The sequence below is a fragment of the Euprymna scolopes genome, chromosome 7 (assembly GCF_053919585.1).
Source record: "Euprymna scolopes isolate OS-2025 chromosome 7, ASM5391958v1, whole genome shotgun sequence".
Lineage (NCBI taxonomy): Eukaryota > Metazoa > Mollusca > Cephalopoda > Sepiida > Sepiolidae > Euprymna > Euprymna scolopes.
Genome location: NC_136488.1, coordinates 55,583,162 through 55,601,520, shown reverse-complemented (window position 1 = coordinate 55,601,520; position 18,359 = coordinate 55,583,162).

The window sequence follows — 18,359 nt, the reverse complement described above, 5'->3', positions numbered from 1 at the left end:
TCCTCACTAGAGTGCACAAAGAAGATCCAGCACGGGGCAGATAGGGTGTTTACAGCCAGGACCGTAGTGTATGGGTTGACGCAAGCTCTCTTGGCATTGACGCGTCGTTAGTCCATGATGGAGCCGTAGTGGAAGACGCTTGCAGGTTGCGCACAGAAAACGACTCCCAACACATAAACCTGGCAGAACTCGATGCAGTAATCAAGGGAATAAGTTTGAAAATCCTTTGGAAGACAACCACGCTGCGACTATTCACAGATTCTGCTTGAGTCCATAAGTGGATTTCAGACACTCTTATCGGAGTGGCTAGAGTGCGAACCAAAGCAACGAGCGAGATGCTCATCTGTCGGCGGCTCGACTCGATCATGAGCCTAGTGAACGAATATGCACAATCAATGGAGGTGTCCCTCGTCAGATCCAGCATAAATATGGCAGATTGTTTAACAAGGGTACCTCAAACATGGTTTGATGGCATAAAAAACGGTTGAACCTCCGCAACCTCCCTGTGCCGCATCTATGATCTCTGGTTAATCTAATTGGATTAAGAAATCCACCAACAAAGCGGTCATCCTGGTGTCAAGTGGGCCCTATTTTTGACGCTTGAGAAGCGGCAAAATCAGTTGGGAGAATTTGTGTGAGCAGTGATTTTTGCCTGTTGATCGACTGCAATAAAAAAACCTAGACGCCTCAAAAGCATGTGCACTTGATCTCATCCCGGCTGTGCTATTAAAAAATTGCTCCGCTGAGGTCGCTCCTATTCTCTCTAAACTCTTTAACAAATGCCTAATCGAATCTTACGTTCAGGGATGCTGGAAAACTGCTTCTGTGTTGCCAGTTTACAAAAACTCTAGCGAAAGAAAAGGCCCATACAATTATCGCCCAATTAACCTCTTCCCTTTATCCGCCAAACTATTTGAGTCCTTAATCAAACTCTAGTCCACCACCTTACAGCTGCTTAACTTCTGTCAGACCACAAATATGGATTTATGCAAGTCCGTTCTACTGCAAATAGTTTAACTGTAATCTCTGAACGTTTATACCAAGCACAGGATAAGGCAGGGGAGGGCAGTATCCATTGATATATCTAAAGACTTTGTGAAGGTATGGCACGATAGTCTTCTGATGAAAATACAATCCAATAGTATTACTGGAAGAATGCTTAGCATTATTAGATCCTTCTTAAATGAGAGAATCCATGTTGTCCTCGATAAGCGTACGTCCAAAAAGTTTATATAAATGCGTGTGTACCTCAGAGATCGATTCTTGGACCTTTGTTATTTCTGATATTAATAAATAACTTATCTGATAAAATTGTATCTGAGATGGGGATACTTGTCGACGACACGTGGGGAAAACTAATGAGCACATATCTAAGATAATTGTCGAAACCCTAGAGGAAGACCTTCAGTCTGCAGTGGAATGGTTCCAAAAATGGATGGTAACATTCACTGCTCCCTAGACAAAGCTCGTTTCCTTTTATAATTACATGAAACCTTACCAACCACCAATAGCTATGGCTAGCGATACTTTACCTGAGAGCATTTCGTTCAAACTCCTGGGCTTAACGTTCACAGGAAACATGAGTTGGAATAGATACATCGAGATTATTGCTAAGGCTGCTGCAAAGAAGGTGCACTCTCTCTCTATCGTGCTAGAAAGTTGCTTACGCCTGAATTTATCCTGTACATCTACAAAGACACCATTACCCCATGTATGGAGTACTGCTGCCACATTTAGGTTGGTGCATCTGCAACAAGTTTCTCGCTCCAGGACAGGGGCGTAAAGAGAGTTACAAAACGTAATAGGTCATCTAAACTGCAGTCCATGTCACACTGACGTAATGCTGCATCCCTCTGCCTGTTTTACAAGTATTTTAATGACGAACTACAAGGATGTGGACCCCCTCGACGAAAATACCCCCGACAAACCCGACAAGCAGTTAAGCTCTCCCCTACACAGTTGAGATCCCTAGATGTAAAAAAGCCTTTTACTCTAATAGTTTCTTCCCCAGAACTGCCGAACATTTTAATTTTCTTCCGGTTTCCTGCTTTCTCAGTTGTACTGACATGCAGAAGTGCAAGTGCAGTGTAAACAGACATCTTGCTATTAAACTCACTACATAATACCCTTGCGACTTAGGTCCCTGATAGTAGCCCCTTACATCAAAGTGGCAACATGGCTTGTTTGGGGAAAAAGAATAATAATAATAATAATAATAATAATAATAATAATAATAATAATAAAATTAAATGTTGCAGATAAAAAGGAAAGGATACAAATTGATCATTTATTTTTTGTCGAACAAATACTTTTCTCGTATGTTTTTTTTTAATTTACGGAATTTAAATACATATTTAATTTCTACCATTGCTTGATCCTCTATATTTACCTTGTACATCTGATTGATATTGTCTTATACATATTCATACTAGCATTTATATAGACTTTTATTTTAATGTATTATACACGTTGTAATCTTAAGGATTGTAAAATTACAGATAATATATATATATATATATATATATATATATATATATATATATATATATATATATATATATATATATAAAATGAGAGAGAATGAGTAATAGGGTATTATAAAAAAGAACAATATATATATTGACGCTATAAAATATATTTCAAACATATTGCAGATGTCTAAACACTTATTTCCTCGCGATGCTATGCTTAGAGCTTGAAATATACTCGCGTATGTGCGCAGCTTTCTTATATATTTTTTTCTATTTCAAATCATCATTCATGTTTAATGTTATTTTGTTTCCCCTTTTCCTGAATAATCGATCAGCATGCCTAGATATTAACTCATGCAGTAAATTGTCTAAATCTATCGCAACGATCATTCGCTAACAACCTCACCATCAGCTGGTATTGCCTTCGAGAGAGAAAATGTATTTGATTGCGTGTGGCCCCGAGGGTAGAAAACGTAACGGCAGCAAGGGAGAACATGGGCACTTGGAGACGTAAGCATTGACAAATAATAAATGTAAATGTGATGATATATGGCACTAAGCGTAGAGTCGATGTATTGCAACGTGATAGAATAAAAAAGAGGAAATGAGAGGAAATAACGAATGAAGTATGGAATGAGTGACATAAAATATGTGTTTTAATACTCGAATAATTAAAAAAAAAAATGTTTCCTCTGTCTACAAAATCCTTTTCAAAAGTAAAGCCTACTAAATCTAATGTGAAACAGTATACGTAAAAATCATAATAATTATAATCAGTAGATAGTTTAGAAAATATATATTTACACCTATTGCCTATGTGGTATTTACCAAAGTCAATCTCTAATTATATACATTAATATATATATATATATATATATATATATATATATATATATATATATACATATATGTGTGTGTGTGTGTTTGTGTATGTGTGGGTGTTCATCATTGACTGGTAAATTGAAATAATATTTATTAATTTGTAATACAGCTACTACGTAAAACGGTTTGCAATAAATACTATATTCATGTTAAGTAAATGTTCCCCCAAAAAGAAGTATAACACCGGTGGAAGCCATATGAAAAAGTTAAGATATCTCTGATAGTTTATTTTTTGATTTAACATTCAGTTATAAACGATGACTATATTTAAAGCCCCCTTTTTAGGTACACTGTCGTAAACGCTTCTCATCCGATGCTTAATTGACGTTAATTCGCCGCTCGCCGCTTATTTGTTTGTAAATAAACAAGCAGTTCGGGCACTGTAAACGCTGTGCGCGGGTGTCTATTTTAATGGATAGCTGATGCCATTTGCGAGCACCGAAGCCATGGGACAGATGTTGGAAGGGCCAATAATTTACCCGATGGTTTATGTTTAATCCTGGAAAATTGAAAGGTGCTGATTTTGCTACAATTATAAGCAGTGATACCACGAAACAGTACTGTATGTGGATGACTATATATATATATATATATATATATAGAGAGAGAGAGAGAGAGAGAGAGAGAGAGAGAGAGAGAGAGAGAAATTCTGAAACATCAGTTGGAGATATTCATTGATTTAAAACCACCTGAACAGTGAGTTTTTTTTTCACTGTTCTTCCAACTGAAACCAAAATTCCCTTCTTCCCTCATTCGTTTCTTAGTTTTTAATTTATCATTCTGACGTTTCCTCTTAGAGAGTCAGACGATAAGGCCTTAAGGAAATTTTAATAATTTCACCTGCCCATTTCTTGTTTTTTTTTTTGTATTTAAATTAAATTATGTTTCCTCTGAAATTTCTCCTTCCATTTTGCTGTACCAAAAATCTACTTATATATATATATATATATATATATATATATATATATATATATATATATATATATATATATATATATATATATATATATATATATATATATATATAAGGGAGTAGTCACAAACAATGTGTATTTTTTAACATTATTGTATTATTCGTGTCTTGGTTTTTCATTGAGAATTATGTTTGGATCATTGTAATAATGTTTTTAAGTCATTGAAATCGTTTTTACGCGCGTTTCAGACGTTCCGTGAAGCGTCCTCGTCAGAAATTTTTTTTCAAATGTGTTGGAGATGTAAAAATGGCAATTTTCGTAGTTCATTTGAAGTGTTTCCAAGGGATGGAGGCTTGTAAGTGTTTATTATTCATTGGCATGTTTAAATTTTATTACCCTTTTATTGGGCTTGTCCAGGCCGCTGACCTGGTTGTAGTCACTCTCTCTTTCTGCTAGTGTTTTTTTTTCTTTTCCTTTAGGGCAGGGTAGGTTGTGTGTGTGTGTTTGTGTGTGTGTGTATGTGTGTGTGTTTGTGTGTGTGTTTGTGTGTGTTTGTGTATGTGTCTGCGCGTGTGTGTACGTGTGTGTGCGTGTGTGTGTTTGCTTTTATTGGTTTGAGAATGTATATACTGTTTTATAGTATTATAAGGTTATTTTCTTCCTTAGGAAGGTGACTGTGATCCGAGGTCGTTATTAATGTGTATGTATAAGGACGGGGGGAATCTCTTCTGAAATAAGGGTAGGGGTGCTTTCATTCTATTTTGATATTTATTTTTTGTGATTCATGGATTTTTGTATCGTGATTTTTCGTTTTAGTCTTTTCGGGTATTATTATAATAAATAAGAATAATAAAATAATGTTAAAAAATACACATTGTTGGTGACTACTCCCTTATTTAAATATACATCTTTCTTTCGTTGGAATTTCTTAACCCATTTATTTAAATATATATATATATATATATATATATATATATATATATATATATATATATATTCATATATATATATATATGTATATATAAATATTAGGTTAATATTTTCCAGACGTTAAGCTTCCAATTAAGTTTTAACGAGGTTAACGCAAGATTACTCAATACCGAAGTAGGGCTAGATATACTTTTAATTGATGCACAAGCATAAATATGTCGCTAGGGATTCATGTGTATGTGTCGGTCAGCCAATTCTAAGTAACTACATACTTCTCCAGGCGATATCAATATCACCTGAAGGGTGTTTACTTATTAATAACTGGCTAGCCGAAAATGGTTCGAATATGTAGCGACGTGTTAATGTTTTATATATATATATATATACTAGCACAGGTACCCCGCGTTGCCTTGGTTAACGTGAAGTTTCGTTTGAAACACACCTGTATACTAATCATTTTCATCGTGGGCAACGTGACTACACCCACAACAAAAGAACGAATGAAAACATGTAAACGTAATCGCCCTCAAAATAAGTACATGATACCGTTTCCACCAGAAGGGGTACAAAGATAAGAAACAATTTTCCGGCTATTGAGTAATGGAAAGATAATTCCTCCCCCCAAAAATAAATAATTAAAAATAGATCATTACAACTTTTGTTTCAATAAAAATAGCAGCAAATGCCCGTGCGATCGCAAAAAAAGAAGAAAAAAATAGATCTACCTAAAATTAATTACAAATACAATTAATTGATATTTTTCATCATTTTATATTTCTAATGTAACCTCCCGCCAAAAGAAAGTTGAATTTATCATATTTTTGGGTTTATAAAAGTGTTAGGTAAAAGTACAAAATGAACATTAATTAAATTTATTGTTAATTTATGTTTCAAATGTACTTCTCGCCCCACCTCCGCCCTCTCAATTGTATTTGTAATGTTTTGACCCGCCATTGATCGCCAAACTCGAAGAATTGCTAGAGATGACATGTATCGCTATACGCTTTGTGTCCCAAAAGTGGGTTTTCATTTTATGTTAAATGTATATAGAAAAGTGAACCCCCTCGTAAAAATGTTATTTTTTTTTAATTTCTCCTTTCATATTAGTTATAAAGACTGTTTAAACGAATTTGAACGCAATAAAGTAGGTCCTTATTTTTTTAAGGGGTTAAACGACGCTGGGTGGCATCATAAAAATTGACAATTTTTCATTTAAGATATTAACTAAATTATAAAGAAAATCTGTTCCGCAGTCTTATTATAATAAATCTAGGGAAACGCCGATTAAATTGTATAAACAAAATAAGGAGCGGATGATGGACTTTGCGCACACGTAAAATTGGCCCTGTGTCAGACTAACTCTGTCCTCGTGGAAATACAAGTAACTGAGGACATTAGTTTTAATTATCTTTCTCTCTCAAATAAAAAAAAATCCTTAAAAATTAAGAATAAGCGAAAAAAATTTCCTCCGAATTACAATAAAAATAATTATTCAGCTTAGAAGATTGTTTCGAAATGAAACCTAATCTATTACAGAAAATATGTAATAACGTGATCCGTTTAAAACAATTTTTCAATTAAACTATCACCGTTATTTCCTCTTTGGTTTTCTAGTTTGAAAATTAAACGGTTTCAGATTTCAGATAAAATAAGTTAAATTAAATATAAATTGAAATGAAAATAAACTAAATATATTTTGAAGTAGAACAATTAAAACTAAGCTATTATGTCGAATAAGTAATATCATCGAACTAATTCTGTAAATAGATTTAGTTTAATATGATATTCAAATGACCGTAACTCAATCAATGTAGATGTGGGTTGAAGAATGCTATATCCTCTCATGAGCGTTAATATTTCTTGACCAGGAGAGTTGTACACACATGTGGCGTTTATATTTCTTTGACCATTGGGAATTGTACATACAGCCAAACACAGAAACACTACTACGTTATATATATATACATACATACATATATATATATATATATATATATATATATATATATATATACATACATACTAAGAAGTAAACATTCATTTCTCTTTGGTCATCGTAATGTTATATAATATATATATATATATATATATATATATATATATATATATTCATAGTCATCTTTCTAACTAGGTTCAAGGACAATAATTCATAACTAACAAGGTTCTTGTTAGTGAGCATACAGTCATAGAGAGGAAGTGTCCTATTCCTTGTAAGAAACAGTTTATGTCGGTCTTTATGGAGATACTTTGTTTGGACCGTTTATACCAATACTAATAATAATATAGTATACTATTCTAATGTGATTTAGAATATTAAGGCAGGATTTTATCATGCTGAAACTCCCCTGCTAGGTTTTTGGACAAACCCTCTATACAGAGAGAACTTAGACAATCGATGATATTGTCTATATGATATTCATGCTACTCAATCTGTCTTTTCAAGTTCGACTTCGAAAAAAGCTACACTGTAAGAAACTATCTTTATCTTTTCTTTCTGTTAAGCATATTTTAGATAATAATGTCTGTCATTTTTTTTATTGACCGGTTGCCTTCGATAGTTCACTTATTTACGTAATGTGTCGCTTACATATTTATTTGGTTAAAAAAATGGCACATCGAAAGTATAGGAGTCCATTCATTTTATCATTGCAAAATAGCATACTATATATATAATGTTATTTACAACGAAGCTACATCAAAGAGAACCTACTAAAATAATCTTGTCCATAGCTGCTAGTTTGGTCTTTCTGAAGCAAAATTTTGAGAATTTGGTCTCTTTTTTTTTAATCAATTTAACTTCCAAAATGTATTCAGTGTTTTCAAAGTGTCATGTACGGAAACACTATAAAGGAACAAGCAGAATATATATATATATATATATATATATATATATATATATATATATATATATATATTAGTACACTACCGTTTATTGCGTGCTCATAAAATATGCTTAAATATTAATTTTTAATTCAAGCCGATTTCGTATTTATTATAAAGTCAATAGTCATGGATTACTTCATTGTACCCAATATAGTAACAGCACAACCGCTTGGACCGGTTGTAAAATACGCTTAAATATAATATTTTAATTCATGCAGATTTCGTATTTATTATTATAGAGTAAAACCTCTATCGTATTTTACACAATATATAGTAAAAAGTAAAAATAAAAGATAAATATAACTTGCTTTTCATGAGTAAAAATCAACACCGAGATATATAGCCGTTTAGCCTTATTCGCTATTGTCCTATTCACGTCCTTACGCATGCTAACAATTTTAATAAATGGGTTTATGCCTATCTCTGTATATGTCTTCATACGTAGAAGAGCAGGTGTTGTAGACTTGTGCCTTCGATGTTCAAGTTTGTTTTAATTTTGACTCCATTAGCATCGATATTTCTAGACTGAAAACAAATCATTTCCCCACACGTTCAAATTCCATATATATCAAGTTTCAATTTTGTTGACACAATTGAGAAAGAATAGTTGTAGCGCACCTTCTTCCTTCTGACAGACAATGTCTAATTTTTTTAATGCTAGGCTGTACTCCCATTTATTTCTTCTGTGGTTTATGTAGAAAAATGTATCATATTGTAAACGTTAATAAGATTTGAGTAAAAAGAAAATGTATGTATTTATGCATTGGTCATGTAAAGTGTTTTGCGGTTGATTGTTATGCTACATTTTCACAGGTCGTGATGAATGAATGGAATATCTATTTAACCACTCACTATTTTGTTTTAAAGTAAATATGCATACATATTTATACATCTCTGTCTTCCTATCTATTCTTCCTTTTCACTCTATATCCCCTTCTTCCTTTTCTTTCTCTCTCTCTTAATATGTATATATGTGTGTGTGTAGGTATGTATTTATATGAAGAGAGGTAGAGCCCCGAAACATGCATGTACGTAGATTACTGTTTTAATAAATAAATAAATAAATAAAATATTATTTGTTTACGTGCAAAATATAAAATGAGGCAATTTCTAAAAAGCATTTTAACGCCGAGGCGGGGACGCTAACCTTAATATCGTTTAAAAAATCAACAAAATCTACGAAATTATATAAACGATAAAAACTAAACTGTAGATCGTCTTTAGCATCATAGCGTAATGGATTAAGACGCTAGACTGAAATACATAAGGTCCAGAGTTCGAGTCATAATAACAGTCAAGCTATGCTTAAGAGGGTTAAGGCCTAGAAACATGCATGTATGTAGATTACAGTTTTAATATATATATATATATATATATAATCTCTGCGAGTGCGATCTTTTACAGATAATTACAGTCATCTACAATATCAAAGTATTCAAACTCTTACGGCCCTATGTGGATCATAGTCATCGTAAAAAGAAAACCGTTTGACTTAAGTCACGTGACATGTTGACACAGAATAAATAATATGACCATGGTTAGGCATTATACGACTATAATGAGGAGATACATTATCTGTTCCAATTCTCAAAGAAATTACCGAGACATTTATAGAAATGGCACAAAAGTGACATTATTTTTCGCGAATTATGAAGCATGATTTCATGTTTAGACTAATGATCTTGAAAGAGATATTTTTACCGGGAATATACTTCTATTAAGTTTCATACTTTTGAAAAATGTATTTGCATTTGATTACGCACCTATTTAAAAATATTTTTAAATGAAAATATTTTGTAATGATTCTCTTAATAATATAGTAACGATTTCAGTGATTTTCAACATGAGATTTTTGTTTAAAAATATTATAATTTTTTTAGCGTTTTTAACGCTATGAAAATAATTTTTCATGTGATTTTTTTTATTTCAGTCGATATCATAAGAACTTGAGTTCCATGTATTTAAATCGACACAGAGATATACAGCCCTTCAGCCTTAATTGTTATTGCTCAATTAAAAAGGCGAAGTTATTTTATTCATTGAATTGTTAGATGTAAGTTTATTAACATAATATTCTATCTGAGAAATTTATATTAGAGTTATTTTCCAGTATAAATCGAACTGTTTATTTTATTCCTTTTTTTAAAATATAATATAAACTAGCAATCGCGTGTAACCGAGTAGCCCGTAGTTATTTAACAACACAGATTATTTTAAAATATTAAATAATTTTTGTCAATAAATGTATGGCTAAAATTAATTTATTCGCGTTTGCATGTACACACCAATATCCCACAAAAGTAATTCGTGATTCTTATTGCAATATGCTATTTGGATTTTGTAAATTAATTAAACTATATTCTTCTATATAAAGTGTGGTCTCGTTAGAGGCAAGTGCAATGTCAAAATATATCCGCTATCATTCAAAACGCATTCATTACAAACGACGCCTGGGAGCCTAATTAAATTTCTGTCCCATCTAAGAATTTAATGAATAAAACTACTTTGAAAAAATAATTGAACTCGCAAATCGTAAACTCATAAAAAAAGGAAAGTTTTAGTACCGAACTCAATACTCCCACGTAAATTATTAACACACGCAAGAAAAGTTACTCTCTTACTTGTTTATTTTGTAATTTAATCTGACAATGCCATGAATGATAGTGCTGCTAAAAAAAGGAAAAACAAAAAACAAAACAAAAAAAAATGCTCATCACTCCCGAAATTATCGCACGCTGCCTGCCCAAGAAATATCTAGTACGGCTGAACCGACTAAAAAAGGAAGTTTAAATAGTCATTGTCTGTATTTTTGAGATGAGGTGTTTTCATTGATTGAGATTGTCGGACTGAATTCCTCATCTTGGTTGTTATAGTCACAACGTTTCGGCCGTTTTGCCCTCCGGCCTTCATCAGGTGTTTTGTATCGAACTGGGGAACCGTTTGTTAGGAGTATCGAGCCCAACCCTTTATTATTATTACAGGGGTACCGTGTTCGGACTCCAGTTAGGTTCTGGGACATAGTTGCTGACTCTCTGTTTCGGATGCTACTTTTCACTGCCTTCGTTCAGGATTGAACTCAGCACCTTTGGGTAACTGTAAACTTTGATACAAGGTCTAGGACCACTCGGCCATATGTCACAGTAACAATCAATAATAAATAGTCGTTGATTATTTTTAAACTCTGTCATTACCTGGAATAGTTTGGGTTCAATAAAAAAGTTTGTACTTTCATCTAATGAACACAATAATTGATAAAAAGTAAGTTAACTAAAAATCGTAATGCATTTAAAAAAAATCTAGTATTAGTATCTTAATTACCCCTTTGTAGTGTAAGCAAAGGCATGAGCCACTATTCTCTTACTTGTTTATTTTGTAATTTCATGTAATAAACTACTGAACAACAGTACTGCTAGAAAATACATGAAAAAAGTCCCCACAAAAGTGTAATTTTGATTATCGAATGCATCCCTTTTTCCTAATAATAGTAGATATAGTCCAGTACACCGTCTGGAAACAGATGGGGAAAAGAAGGAATAGAAACGTAAATAATAGATTTTATCAGTTAGTGAGAAATGTAAATATATTAGCTACTTACGGCCTACATATAATGAAATCAATTGCCGACGCCAAATCTCACTGAGTTTTGTTCATAAGAAATCCCAAGATCTGTAAGAAGAAAATATTTTAATTCTGAATCTCTATTTGGTCATCTGGTTTGCAGTGATCATACAAACTTTCGCTAATGAAACACAAACGTAAATATGTTCAAGTAATAATTCAGTCTACCGCAAAATAAAATAAAACCATTATGTTATATAAGTAAAGAAAATAAGCATTAAACGTTGCGTGTATGTAGTTGAACTGTAATTGAAAATAATTATTTCTGAGAACTCTGAGACGGGTATTAGTCAGTGGTAGTTTTTTCGTAAGTATATTAAAATAAAATGTAAAAAAAAAGAATAGAATAGCTTACTTAACGAAGCAATAAAGGAGAATAAATTCATTAGTTTCATTTTAGGTAAGTACAAAAAAGTATAGAGCGATTGGTTTGTTTGCACGGGAATAAAACCATATTAGTAATTAAAACACCAAAAATTAAATAAGTAATTGTTAATCTTGATTAATTCTGTACGTTTGTTGTGACTACGCAGCACGTAATTATTCTGTTCGAAAATGAATGTTAGACATCAATTAATCGCATCGTACACGTTAAAGAGACCGGAACCGCATTATTGGAGAACATTGAGTTAAATTAGTTATTCACGGCACCGTCAAAATGCATCTATTATATTGTTTTCTTTATGAATAATTTACATAACTACCTGTAGGTGGAAAGAAGAAAATTATGAAAAATTATACTGTTTATTTTAAGTAGTCAAGGACTTTTCTTTTGTTTAGATATGTGGATGAACTGTAATGATGAAGTAATTTCAGTTAACGCAAATAGAAAAGATGGGATTTAAGTAGTTATACACCACGCCGTCTAAATGTATCTACTTTTATGTTGATTTTTTATGAATTATTTAATTTACTTGTAGATGAATTACAGAGTAGAAATATAAAATAAAAAGAATTAGCGTGAAATAGTCAGTAAACATGTTGCTTTTTATATACTGTCGATGTGTAACAGCGTGTTGAGTATCGTGCCGCCATGTTGTAACTAAGTCATGACAAGTGATAACGGCTCAGATATACATAAAAAGCGAAAAAACGATAGATTAATGGAATAAAGGAAATCAAATAATAGAATAAGTGGAAAGGTTAGGAGAAGATTTTGGAAGTAGCCAGTAATAATTTGCGTGTAAAAAAAATGATGACGCAAATAGGAAAACACGAAATGGGAAATATAATCTTACCGGTGTATAATGGGAAGTATGAGGAGAAAGTATTTTCTGTGTTTTGAGTGACAGTTAATTTAACCGAGACTAATATAAGAAGTTACGGTCGTGGATTAAAACGGGTGATGCCAATCGGAAAACATGGTGAAAATACAGCCATCTAGTGGATGAATGGTTAAATTTTAGGTATCGCCTACTTCTTCCAAGCTATAATGTCTTTTGCATGAAACAAATCGTTATCATTTTATTATATAACATTAGATTGAATAGAAAAAGAATAGATAGCAAATCGTTATCATTTTATTATATTAGAAGAAGAATGGGAAAAAGAGAAGTTAAATAATAAACAAAACTGTTATCTTTGAAATCCATAAAACAAAGAAATAGACCGTATTTCTTTAAAGTTAAAAATTGTTTTTATGTTATTTTAAATTAATATAAAAATAGTTCTGTTCCAAATCGTGATGTTTCTTTATTCTTTTTTAATTCTAGTTTCCTGTTTTCAAATGCGTTTTGTTAAGACTCCACTTTCGAGGGCTTGCCTGTGTAACACATCTTCTTTACTTATATATCCGACATATCACCTTTCGATGGTCATACCTCATGTACAGTAATCAGAGCAGAACCCATTAGTTTATAAAATAAGAGTAGCTGATCCTTTTTCTAAATATTATGGTGGTATCCGACTTAATAAGCATCTTCATTTTTTAGTTAGAAAATATTAGACTGAAAACATTGTGGGTGCAGTTTCAATTTATACCCCCGTTTTTTTAATACATGGAATAAATCTCGGTTTCTGAATGTAATTCGAGTGAGTTTTAGTATACTTTGTACATAATGATCCTCGCTCTGTTTGCTGACGTTGCGAACGTTTTTCTGAGTTCATCGTACTCTATACATGCCGATGGATATCTTTATTTCTGCGCCTTTATTTATCGCTTTTTCCTTCTTTTTCACTATATATATACATATATATATATATTTTTTTTTACACAGTGATCACCACTTATCAAGGCCAGGAAGCCACTCAGGGATAAGGGTTATTGCAAGTACATAAAGTTAGTGAGGAGATTTGCTGAAGTGTTTACTTAAGGGGGCGGTTCATTAGGAATTTGTTAACATTGGACTTGAAGACCTCCAAATTGTAGTCCGGAGGGAAGCAGGCAGACGGAACAGAGTTCCACAGGCGTGCAGTTCTAAGAAAGAAGCTTTGTTCATGGAATCCGCGTTTGGATTTAGGCACAGATATAGAGTGGGGGAAATTTTTCACAGTGGATTCAGCTAGACGGGTGTTTTTCGTGAAAGATTGGCGAGGGGGGACCAGAGATTGGAGTTCAGACGAGCATCTGCCATGGAAATAACGATAAAACAAGGACAGGCTCGCAATGTCTCTTCTGTGGGAGAGAGGTTGCAAGGTAGAGAAAAGGGCATCCCCCACTAAGCCACGAAGTCTATTTTGTACTCTGCCAAGGCAGGATAGGCTGTTTTTAGCAGCTCCTGCCCATATATGGCAAGTGTATTCCATCCTTGGACGTACTTGGCTTTTATATAGATAGAGAATTGCATCAGTAGTGAGATATCTTCTGGAGCGGTAGAAGGATCCCACCATCTTTCCAGCGACCTTGGCAACAGACTTGATGTACGTGTTCCATTTCAGATTAGTAGTAAAAGTTAAACCCAGAAGCTTGTCAAAACACGAAGCATCACCCAGACGAGAGCCATCCATCACAATTGATGCCAGATGGGGATCAGAGCGTTGATGATGTAAGGATAGGAGTTTGGTTTTGGATGCATTAAAGGTAACCAGCCACATCTTCCACCACTGAACCACGCGCTCGAGATCAGACGAGAGAGAATCAGAGAGAACTTTGTCATTTACAGCCTTTGAGGTGTTGCCGTAGATGGTTGTGTCATCAGCATAGATGTCAACGAATGGTTTAAGTATGTGTTTAGGGAGATCATTGATGTAGATCAGGAAGAGAGTTGGGCCCAGGATTGACCCCTGGGGGACTCCAGCATTTATACTGCAGGCCTCCGATTTTTGTCCATCGACCACTACTCTTATGAGCCTTTCGGAGAGAAATGATTTAATGATTGAGAAAACATTTCCCGTTATACCGTAGCTGGAAATCTTGTGAAGTAGACCCTTATCCCATACCTTGTCAAAGGCCTTTGATATGTCAAGAGCAATTGCCCTAGAAAGAAAACCTTTGTCAAGAGATTCACTTATCCTGTGGGATATAACCGTCAGCACATCTGCGGTGGATCTTGCAGAGCGGAAACCATATTGGGTGTCACTAAGAAGGTTATTCCAGCAACTTACTCATAACACACAGGAGACTTATTGGTCTGTACCGAGAGGGAGATAACTTATCACCTGAATTCTTAAATACAAGGCAAACTGATGAGGTCTTCTAGAGAGTCGGAAAGCACTTCTCCTTAAGGCAGCGCTTAAATAGTTTCGTAAGTATGGGAGCAAGTTCTGGTTGAAGCTTTTTTAACACTATAATTGGGATGCCATCAGGGCCAGTTGCTTTACTGGAATCTAGGTTCTTTATTAGCTTGGCGACCTCATGCACGGATATTTGTATGCTACCCAGCTTGTTCTGTGTTATAGGAGGAAATATGGGGAGTTGATGGCCTTCGTCGCATAGGGTAGAATTAGCTGCAAAGTTCTTTGCTAATAGTTTGGCCTTGTCTGACGCTGACGAGATGACCTCTGGTCCATTGATAATGGTTGGTATAGAACGCACACTTCTGTTCAGGATCTTATTTGTTATTTGCAAAAACTGGTGGGATCCAAGCCGCTGATCAGCTACCTTGGATTTAACAGACTGGGCATATAGCTCTCTTGCATTTTTTATTACTCTTTTACAGTGGTTGCTGGCAGACCTGAAAGCAGCTTTAGTTTCAGTGCATCTATTACGTTGGTAGCTATGGAAAAAGTGATTTCTGTGCGCGATAGCAGCAGCACATTCTGGGGAGAACCATGGCTGGCTGTTAGGTTTTTGTTGAAATTTTTTAGATGGTATGAATTGGTCTATGCCTACAATTAACCATTCGGTCAGATATGATACTATAGAGGACCCCTCTTTTTTAAACATGGAGTGCAGAGGTAAATCAGATATGAATGTACGGAAGCTATCCCAGTCAGCCATAGAGTATCGGTATACAGTACGGTGGAGGGGTACGTCTGGGGGCTTCTTACATTTCGTTTTTATTTTAACTGATACGACGGAGTGGTCGGAGGATCCTACAGGATAATGAACAGAACATGAACATAGCTCAGTGGAAGTTGAGAGAAAAAGGTCTAAGAGGCTTGCATATTGACCGGGTGTATCGGGCACACGGGTGGGTTCGCGAACATCTGAGTGAGGTCATAAGCAATGGCAAAATCATGACAAAATCTTCCCTCATCGTCTGTCTTATTTGAATGGGTCAGCCATTCCACGTTATGGACGTTGAAGTCACCACATATGTGGATGTTAGCCGAGGGATGTGAAGACAGTATGTGGTCAATTTTCTCAGATATGCTCTTAAAGATAGTAACTCCATTGTTGTGGGGCCTATAGAGGGCAAATATAAATGCAGTGGTGTTAGCAAGTGCAACCCTGAAAGACCATATATGGTAAATTAGGATCTTCTCTAGAGATATCCCTGCCACACGGGAAGCCATCCTTAATGTAGGCACATATTCCATGCCCATGGCGATCTTGGGGGTCAGATTTAGCTGTTAAATTTGAGTATCCGTTAATTATGAACTCGGCTAGGGTAGTGGTCGGTCCTATTCCAGTTTCACTTAGAAATAATATGTCCGATTTCGTCTCCTGTACTTGGGTTTCAACCTCTGGAAGGTTGGAACGTAGACCCCTGATGTTGGGGAAGGAGACCTGGTAGTAGGGGGTCTACGTTGAAAGATGGGGTTCTAGGTTTAATCGAGTTTTTATTCTGGATATATTTCATGTTGAGGTTTGGGGATTTGTGGAATAGGTCGGCATACTTGGTTAGACCAGTAAAGAGAGGGAAAGAAAGAGAAAAAGACAGGAATTTTTTTTTGTAGCACACGAAAAGGTAAAGCCGTAACAATTACCCACTAGTATGGCATCGAGAGGCCCCACCAGAGATACTGCATGGTCCAGATCCACTCACCAAATGACAATACAGCAGTCCCAGTACTTTGCGCCTGCTGATAGGACAGCCTCCTTAGTGTTAATCCAAGGTTCGGGTCCCTGACTATCAGGCGGATAACGTCAGCCCAGACAAACGTTTACCTCCAGCACCCTTACTAGTGACATGGCCACAAGGACAGACAGAGACAGAAAAATTTCCGACATCTCAGACTACTGTTCACCAAGTACTACCGAACTTTAAGCAGCTTTTTCTTCACCCTTTGTCAGAAAAATCAATCATTGAATGAGGACTGGATGACAAAATAGATGAAGCGAGAGTTACTGGAGCTGCCGATAACACATCCACTGTATTATCTACTCTCCATTAAAAAAAAGAGTGGGGGGATGGGGGCAAGTGACTTATTTATATCTAAGTAGTAAGTCCTGTGCTTAGTTACCAATTCAGGACACTTGATGATAATCTCCCCTCTCATATTAATGGGTGGAAGTTTGTTGTTATCTATCGAGATTAAATCATTAGAGTTTCATCTCATAAATTAATTAAAATCCGATATTTAACTATTATTAATTTGTAAAGTCGGCTTAATATTACTTTACATTCGAGTTTATGTAATTATTCAAGGTTTTACTTTAGGAGATTCGTTTTCATGAGTAACTGTTCCTTTGCACTGTATTATATTTCGAATGTACTTGAACATAGGCTAACTATACGAGATAGTTTGATTTGCCAGCAAGAAGCCATTTACAATACATGCCGGCTTGCAGTAATAGTATATATTAAGTATAATTCTTAATAAAGTCCTGGCTTTATCTATTCTATTAGTTGCACGCATATTGTTTGTTTTTATTGTTTAACTTTGTAGAATGAGGGGGGGTGGATATTACAGGGGAATACAGACAAAATACATAAATAAAGCATGAAAACACGTTTAAAAAACAAGATGACAAACAAAAACATTTAGGATTAGTTAAAAAAATACTTAACGTTGTTGCTCTAGAAGATTCCGTTCTCATTTTGTCGACTGGTAGCTGGCATATGTCTTTCTAGAGTGAAAGAAGATTTCTACTTCCGGATAACTTGGTCGAGTGCCTATCTACTTATAGTATAAAAGTCATTACGGTCGGATGTGTGATAATATTTAATTTACATTTTATTGTTAAAAAAAAGTTCTAACTTTTTTTTTATAAAGTCCTAACTTTATCTATTCTATTAGAATAATTTCCGGCCATTTTTTTTCTTTTATCGTTAATTGCCGGCATTTTGTTGGTTTTTATTGTTTAACTTTGTAGAATGAGGGGGGCGGATATTAC